At 40.3% G+C, this 9,882-nt stretch overlaps 1 long non-coding RNA gene across 1 annotated transcript; it reads right to left on the reverse strand.

Annotated features, from left to right (window-relative positions):
- Nucleotides 1-2,735: 2,735 nt before the first annotated feature.
- LOC147008666 (uncharacterized) lies at nt 2,736-5,109 on the reverse strand. Its single transcript, XR_015053307.1, has 3 exons — nt 3,613-5,109; nt 3,195-3,252; nt 2,736-2,905 (listed from the first exon to the last, which is right to left on the reverse strand). It is a non-coding gene; the product is annotated as an uncharacterized LOC147008666 (long non-coding RNA).
- Nucleotides 5,110-9,882: the final 4,773 nt, after the last annotated feature.

A 9,882-nucleotide genomic window follows, 5' to 3' on the forward strand; every position in this document is an offset into this window, starting at 1 on the left:
GGTTTCCTGTTGTAAAAAAAATTATTTTGGATACAGGAATAACAAGAAATCCTGATGAATATATGTATAATATTCTATGGGGTGTAAGCGATTCAAGGATAGTAAGGGATGAGGAAGGAGTTGAAGAAGAGAGGGAAGAGGAGGAAAAGGAGAAGAGGGAGAAGAAAGAGAAGGAGGAAAAAGAGAAGAGAGAGAAGGAGGAGAGGGAGGAAAGAGCGAGACAAAATAAATATCAAAATATGGAAACCAGTGAGATTAAAAAAAGATTAAGGGTATTACAGAAAATAACTCAACCCACCGAGGAGGAAAACAAAGAATTGGTAAGTCTATTTGCAATACTTTCGACAAGACTATTGACATCGACAAGATATGGATTTTAATTCAAGTTTTTCATTTTTTATTTTCTTAAATAAATGGGGGAGAGAGTGTAGGCATTTCTAAGGATTCTTTATGTTTTAAAAATCAAGATTCAAATGTGCATGTTGGAAACTAAAAAGGTTTTTGCACTCTGCAGGAATTTTTCTCATAAATAAATGAGTTATTGTCTCAAATGTAAAAAGAAAACTAATACTAAAAATATTTCATATATTAAAAGTAAAAATAACAGGGTTATACAAAAAGGTATATGTTCGGTGTGTGGTTCAAAAAAAAATCAATTTATCTCCCAACACAAACTAGGAGGAGATATCCAAAAGTTTTTATCAGGAAGTAAATTTACAACTACTGGAATACCAGGGGAATTACATCTTCCAGGGTATTCTTTCTGTGGCCCAGGCACAAACTTGGATAAAAGATTAGATGAGGCAGACAATCCTAAATCCTGGAGTCGGCCTATCAATAGAGTTGATGAAGTGTGCATGAGACACGATATTGATTATGGGAATACCACAACGTTGGAAGAAAAGCATGAAGCCGATAGAGAAATGTTGTATAATTTGTCTCTGATACAAAATCCAACCTTGAGAGAAAAAGTTGATCGGTTCATTGTGAAGAAGATGATCAGTGCTAAATTGAAACTTGGACTTGGAAATTCAAAAAACTTATAGGCTCTAATGATGCCATTAAGACTGAAGAGCAATTAGCTGATGAATTACATAAACCAATATTCACAAAGTTTCAGAGAAGGAAAGTTTATTCCAAGGAAGTAGATTATATCTGGTCTGCTGATTTGATTGAACTCAATAATGATAAGGGGTACAAGTATGCTTTAACCGTTATTGATTTGAGGAGTAGATATGCGTGGGTTGTACCATTAAAAAACAAAACAGGTAATACTCTTATGTTAGCCTTCCAACAGATATTTAATAAAAGTAAGAGAAAACCTAAAAAATTGTGGACTGATGAGGGTAGGGAGTTTTATAACAAGACATTTATGAATTTTCTAAAAAATAACAGTATTACATTATACAGTACCTTTAATGAAGGGAAGGCAGTTGTTGTTGAACGTTTTAATCGTACCTTAAAAGAGAGACTATATAAAAAATTCACACAACTCGGTTCACAACAATGGTCATCTTTTATTCAAGATATTGTGGATAAGTACAATGACACGATTCACACGTCAACAAATATGAAGCCATCAGAAACATTTACAAAATTAAAATATGAAAAAGAGATTAATGTCAGAAAACCTAAGTTCAAAGTTGGTGATATCGTAAGAATATATAGGTGGAAATCTCATTTTGAAAAAGGTTATACGAAAAGATGGACCAACGAGCTTTTTAAAATTGTTGATGTAATAGATACGGTTCCTTGGACTTATAAGATATATGATTTGGAAGGGGAAGAGATTTTAGGTTCATTTTATTCACAGGAATTACAAAAGACAAAGATAAATTGAAATTTTTTGACTCCGCCCCTTTTTGGCTCCACCCACACAAGCCCCCGCCCACACAAGCCCCGCCCACACAAACCCCACACAAACCCCACCACACAGCCGCCCACAAGCTCCAATAAATTGAAATTTTTGAGTCCGCCCCTTTTTGACTCCGCCCACAGGCGGCCCTCCCACGGAAGCCCAGCCCACACAAACCCCACACAAACCCCACACAAGCTCCACACAACCTCCACACAAAAACTCCACACAAGCTCCACACACACAAACCCCACACAAGCTCCACCCATATTCATCATATTCACATAATTAGTGATTAGTTAATTAGTTCCCCACACACACAACATGGTTATTTAATTAAAAAATTAGCCACCCATCCACACAAGCTCCACTCATCCACCCATCCCCCCACCTCTCCCCCCACCCACTTATCCACACAAACCTCCTACACAGAAGCCTCATCCACATTCACCCCGCCCACACAAGCTCCACTCACATAAACCCCTGCCCATATAAACCCTGCCCACATAAACCCCTCCCACATAAGCCCTGCCTACACAAGCTCCACACAAAAACTCTACACACATAAACCCCTCCCACACAAGCTCCACCCACATAAACCCCCGCCCACACAAGCCCCACCCACACAAGCCCCACCCACACACACACCCCGCCCACACAAGCCCCTCCCACACACACCCCACCCACACAAGCCCCCACCGAAGCCCCGCCCACACAAGCCCCGCCCACACAAGCCCCACCCCCCTCATCCCCCTGTGCGCCCCACCTTTGACCCACCACCTCCCTCATCCCACCCCCCACCCTTCCCCACACACACACATGGGGAGGGGAGGGATGGGATGAGGGGGTGATGGGTCATTGGGGGAGCGCACCTACCCCCCTTTACATCTCTTTTATTCTTTTCTTGTAATTCAGAATCAAGTAATTGTAAACAAAACAAATATAATTTATTAATATTGAAAATATTAAATATTCATTTGCGAGAATGTACAATCTTTCCCAGCAATCTTCTTCAGATGCCTTGTGATTTCGAAACTCAGACACCATATTCTGTTTTGAAACAAAAAGTGGATAATAATTAGGTTCTATAAAGATAATTACATGGTAATATGAATAAGCCTCGTTGACCACTGAATTAACACACCAGGAGCCTGTCATCCTTTCAAGGTCAATAAAATGAATTCCAGTGTACTGACAAAACCACGTCCAAACTAATGATGCAACCAACATAAGGCGACATTCTAAAGAGAGAGTGATATTAATAATAATTCAGAAATATTTACCTCCAGAAAATCATGTGTTGTACGAGTGATATTAATAATAATTCAGAAATATTTACCTCCAGAAAATCATGTGTTGTACAAGATTGCTTCAACAGCTGATGTTGTGCGATAGTGCTGAAAAAAAAAAGTCAAGGGTATAGATGAAGAGACAGACAGGGAAAGCAGCACACACACACACACACACACACACACACACACACACACACACACACACACACACACACACACACACACACACACACACACACACACAGACACACACACACACACACACACACACACACACACACACACACACACACACACACACACACACATACACACACACATAGACACACACACACGTGCCTCACCATTGGTTTAATTCATTCGAGATCAGAGACCAGTCATTATAAATCATTGGCCTCTTCAATAAGAGCAGAGAGAGGTAGGTAGAAAGACAGACAGAGAGAGAGGCACACACACGTGTCTCACCATTGGTTTAATTCCTTCGAGATGAGAGGACGTGATAAGACTTCATGCCACTCATTGAAAATGTCTTTCAATTCTCTTCTAAAATCATTGATCTCTTCAATAAGAGTATTAATTTCATGAACCACGTCGTGATATGTGAACTCAATTTCTTCCAATGCCCTGTCAGGGAAAAAATATATATATATATCAGAATTATCATGATTTAATTAATAATCATTTGCTTCATCGTTCAAAGAGAAAAGCATACACAAACTTACCAACTCTGTAGTGGGCTGTTGGCTTCATCGGAAGAAATATCGTCCATGCCTCAGTTGTAAAAATGAAAATCCCGTCTGACAGAAACTTTGTCTGGCGAACCGCTTATAAAGCAACGATGAGGAAATTGCTTAATCATTGGGTGTGGGCACAGGAAATGACAAGCTTCTCTTAATGATCTCATCTGGCCACCGCCCGAGTTGCAAATCGTTTTTGGACATAAACCACGCCATAAAAGTTTTGATTCAAATGTTTTCAGTTTGTGTTCTGAGATAAAATATAAACACGAGACCTTGTCTCACAGAATAGTTCCTATTTTTTCACAGCATGACAGTCCAAAACCACTTCCTCATTCACACAGCACGGCCGTGTCAAAAAAACACTTCCTCATTTTCACGGCATGAACTGAAAACATTTGAAACAAAACTTTTTTTCTGGCATGGTTTATGTACAAAAATGATTTGCAACTCGGGCGGTGGCCAGATGAGATCATTAAGAGAAGTTTATCATTTCGTAATGGCACAAAAGGGGTATCTTAAAAAATATAAAGATTCAAATGTTTTGTTTTTCAATATTTTAGATGGGGATTATTGTGCAAAGAAAATTAAACTATTGAAGGAATTTGAAAATGAACAAATGTTTATAGGTTCAATGAGTGAGCTAAACAATATGCATTGGTTATTTGATAAAGAGTGTCCCGGGGCTTAGGCGTTTCAGATATTTCTTTCGAATCACCTTTAACAAATCTTTATCTTGTTGTATGGGTTATTTGAATAGAGAGCCCCTAGGTTAAAAGGGGAAATAAAAAAATGACCGTTTTTACAGCCATTTTTCCCTGCTGTGCAGGGGTTTGGCTTTTTCTTGAGGCAATGTTTTATGGCCGGATGCCCTTCCTGACACCAACCCTGGTCGCCTCTTACGACACACAGGGATATGGTACACCTATTCTAACCGGGGCATACACCGGGACCAGTACACTGGCACTCATTTCGCCGACCTCGGAAGGATGGCAGGCTGAGTCAACCCCCTGGTGTTAATTCAGCAGCCAACGGGATTTGAACTCAGGACCCTGGGATCCCAAGCCGCCACCCTAACAACTAAGCCAACACCAGGCTCCAGGTTAAAAGGGGAGACAAATAAATATACCTTGGGCTAAAAAGGGGATTTATTTTTTTGGGGGAAAAAAAAGAAAAATTTCATGGCTGAAAATCCCCCATTCATTTACATGGGGAAAAGTGAGCCAGAACCAGTATTCTTTCCCTACTCATATATATATATACATATATATATATATATATATACATATATATATATATATATACATATATATATATATATATATATACACATATATATATATATATATATATATATATATATATATATATATATATATATATATATATATATATATATATATATATATATATATATATATATATATATATATATATATATATATATATATATATACATACATATATATATATATACATATATATACATACATATATATATATACACATATATATATATATACATATATATATATATATATACATATATATATATATACATATATATATATATACATATATATATACATACATATATATATACATACATATATATACATATATATATATATATATATATATATATATATATATATACATATATATATATACATATATATATATATATACATATATATATATATACATATATATATATATACATATATATATATATATGTCGAGATCCAGGTGAGGTCCACAGCGATTAAGGTCAAGCTTTGTTCATCACCGATCTTGGGAGAGAATGTTTATTTCACATCAGACATATGCATATGGAGACAACAGGCTTTGAACACAATAGTCCACCCAGCCTAATCCTCTGGTGAGCGGTCTTTCGGTACTGCCTTATATTCAATTTACTGCGACCTTTGAATGACTGCGTGTCAAAGAGGATTTATTACCATTCATTAATCTATTGCATTCTTCTGTCAGTACTGCTGATAAGAGAGCGCAGAGAGTGCAGAAACAACACCCTTGATTCCTTAAGGAATTTTAAAAGGTAGCCTCCTACATGTTTTTAGGCCTTAACAGTTCTGGGCAGTAGTCCAACAGATTCCAGGTAGCTCAGCTGCCCGATTAGCAAGGTCATTCGAACGGTCGACAAGGCCAGCTGTGTTGTAACAATGTCAAAACAAGTTTCTTGACAGTGCACAGATAAACTAATGGGAAGATTTATCCTTTCCCTCTTTCCAATTGAAACTAAAGAGTTTTAACCAAACACTAGTAGACATGTTTGGTTGCTGTTAGAGTACATACAATCCCCGACATTTCCCTCCTCTTGTTTCTTTGAAACATTTGCAAAAGAAACTACAAATGAAGAAAAGGAGCATCCGCAGGCCGGCAGGTCAGCAGACAGCAACCTCCAGTGGGTGGCCATCCTTAGGTTTAGCTCCAGATGGACCAAAACGATCGGGAGTTCCAGCTGCGCCCCCTAGCCCAAAAGGGGGTTCCTACCCACTTTCCAACCGGTCCACTAACACCCCAAGTCTTCAACAAGGGAAATCGGGAAATATCGCAACATTTAAACATAGAATATAAGGAAACCAAGCACTCCCAAAAGCTGTTCGTACAAGAATTGCTCATGGCTAAACAAGAATGAAGTTATACAGGAATATACGTTCCATTAAATATTTGATTATATATATATATATATATATTGCCGCTTAATGGACTTCATGAACAACAAGTAAGGCAGTGTTAAAGTATATAAATGTAATGTTCTTTATGAACAAAGCAAAATAATATTTGATAAACTACAAGCCAGAGTATAATGAAGGCACAACTTGCCAGCAATTACCAACAAGGCAAATCAAATGGTATTTCTACCTAGCCCTTCAATTGGTGCAAGCAACGAAAGACATTCGTCCAATGTGAGTTGAAGCAATTGTTCATCACTCGGAGGAAGCCAAAGTAATGGATCGGCGACTACTGCAAGGTTACAATATGTTTCATTGTTCATGGGTTGGGGTGACATGGGTGGGGTACATAGTATTGGAGTGGGGGGGTAGGTGTAAGTGCAGGGAGGTTTGAGGAGGGCAGCAGTCCAGCGGTGTTCACCGGGGCCATCTCCGTCTGTACTAGCTGGGTACTGGGCTTTGTTGTCCATCCTGAAAAACACTTTCCAATGGCCTTTTGGGCAATTACCTTGAAAACCATCAGTAATATAAAGGCTGCCACGATGATTATCAGGATTGTTATAAAAAATCTCAAAACACTTCCTCCCCAACCCCCAAACAATCCCTTTAACCAGCTACCCATGTTATCACCACTGTAGTCTTTATATTTGCTCGCCTCTTTCCTTATGTGACCCGCGAGGTCATTAATGTTTTCTGAATTATCTGGGATGTACGTACAACACTCTTTGCCAATTACAGCACATGTTCCCCCTTTTTCAGCTAGGATCATGTCTAAAGCTATTCTATTTTGCATTACAGTAGTCCTTAATGCGACCAGCTCCGCGCTAATTTTCTCAAAACCATCAGCGGTATCATTTCCCATTATTTCCAATGTTGATGCCATGCTGATAAGTTCCCTACCTGCCACCCAGGCCCCATATCGGGGGAAAATTATCATTGCTGCATATGCTCCATCTGATATAGCTCTCTTACGTCGTGTCCGATCTATCTCAGAGAATGGGTCAGTGATCAAACGCATGTGCGGTACGACGTACGCAAGATAACATGAACCGCCCCATTTGTTTGGCAGCCATGGGTAGGCTCTATACCCACACACAAAATATGTGCCATTAGATGCAACCTTCGGATATGTTCCATTCTCTCCCTTCCTGTTGGCTGGTAAGTCACTTATCTCTATTGATATATTACAAGTGGAGTTCCCTGCCTGAAATCTGGCATGAGGCTTTGTCCAAGTAAGGCAGATAAACCCCATACGCTTATATGTGATTCTGAAGTACGGAGGTCTTTTCTTTAAATTAAAAGGAGGGTACCACGCACCTGTAAAGTCTACACATGATGAGTTACTGTTTTTTTTTGTCAAATTAAAATTGTTGTACCAAGCAGCACCACAGTAGTCTATTTCCTCAAATGGGATCACAGATAATGGCAAACCCGTTTGTGAGGAGTGCGGGAGATAAGCACACACCCAGCACTTAGTCTCATTACTTAATGTAGCATATTTGTGCGACAAAAGTAAGAATGTATTTATCCCATGTACTCCCAACTCGTGTAAATGTTCAGTGTGGTTCCCAATTGCTCTTTTCCCCCTCTGTTGGATGGGTTGGATTGTCCAGTTATCAATTTGCCCTTCCACTTCCCAGCTTCCCATCCATGAGGCAATTATGGCAACTAGGATTTGCTGTAATGGGTTCATTCTTGCACAGCCTCCTCCTCTGCTGAGATGGCAAGTTTGCAGTGTGAAAAGTGTATCCAAGCAGGCTTACCTTCGCACTTTACGGCGGTTGGGGTGGTCAGCAATACCTGAAACGGTCCCTTCCACCGTGGTTCCAAGGCCGTTTTCCTTGTAAAGTGCTTTATCAGTACGTAGTCTCCTGGCTGGAAGGTGTGATACGGCCTTTCCACCGGCTCGGGTAAGGCCTCCTTCACTCTCGTGTGTATCGTCCTCGCGATCCTGGAGAGCTGTTTACAGAATGTCAGCATGTTTTCATCCATCATTGCAATACTCAATTTGTTTATGTCGGTGGGGGCAGTTACGGGAAGTCGCATCGGCCTTCCCATTAGTATTTCATGAGGGGATAACCCTGTCTTCCGGTTCACTGTGGATCGCATGCTCATTAGTGCCAAGGGTAATGCATCTGGCCACTTCAACCCTGTTTCCGTTGTTAGTTTCGCCAGCTTGTTCTTTAGGATACCGTTCTGCCTTTCCACGGCGCCTGCTGACTCTGGATGATAAACACAGTGAAATGCCTGTTTTATTCCCAGTGCTTTACACGCTGCCTGTGTTAGTTCCCCCGTAAAGTGCCCCCCTTGATCATGTGATATTTTGTGAGGGATGCCGAATCGGCAGAAGAAGCTTTTTAACAAGTGCTTCACAACGGTGGCAGCATCTGCCTTTGTACATGGGTATGCCTCTACCCATTTAGTGAACATGTCTACCACTACCAAGATATTTCCATATCCACATGATGGTGGCATATTTATAAAGTCTATTTGTAGGTGCACAAAAGGACCCCATGGGGGCGGGTGGGCTCCCGGCTGCCCTATCTTATCAATTTTGTATTGGTTGTGTTGTTGACATATCTGGCAAGTTTTACAGACCCCTTCTGCTATTTTCCCAATTCCTGGGGCATACCATGATTCTTGTACTTGTCTCACAGTCCCCCTCTTGCACACATGTCCATTCAAATGGGCCATGCGTGCAAGCCATGGAAGGATTTCAACAGGTGCTATTACCTTCCCCTTGTTTGACCAAAGTCCATTGTCATCCGCTACTCCTCCCGCTGCTTGCCACTTATCATGGTCCTTCTGTGTTGCAGCAGCTTGAATTGCAATAATGTCTGACAAGCTGTATTGGTGCAGCTTGATTTGCTCTTTCGCCAATCGTGCCTGCATTATCGAAGGCAAAGGCAGACTAGCCGCCTCTTTTGCAGCTTTGTCTGCTTTATTATTACCTTTGTCAATGTCAGTTGTCAGTTTCTGGTGTGCACGGCATTTAATGACTGCAATTTCCGCTGGCAGTGTAATGCTTGTCAACAGCTCGGACACCAAACTGCCATTCTTTATTGGTGTTCCTGCTGAGGTAAGAAACCCTCTCAGTTTCCATATTGCACCTTTGTCATGTACAACACCAAAAGCATAGCTAGAGTCAGTATATATGTTCACCACGGAATCGGCAGACAGCTCGCAGGCCCTAATAAGGGCACACAATTCCGCCTGCTGGGCGGAGAAATGAGAAGGCAGACGGGACGCTTCCATTAATTCGTCAATCGTACACACAGCGTATCCTGCATGCCCCGAGCCAT

This window comes from Eptatretus burgeri, chromosome 18 (genome assembly GCF_056783735.1).
Source record: "Eptatretus burgeri isolate ZD-2024b chromosome 18, Ebu_testis_v1, whole genome shotgun sequence".
Classification (NCBI taxonomy): Eukaryota; Metazoa; Chordata; class Myxini; order Myxiniformes; family Myxinidae; genus Eptatretus; species Eptatretus burgeri.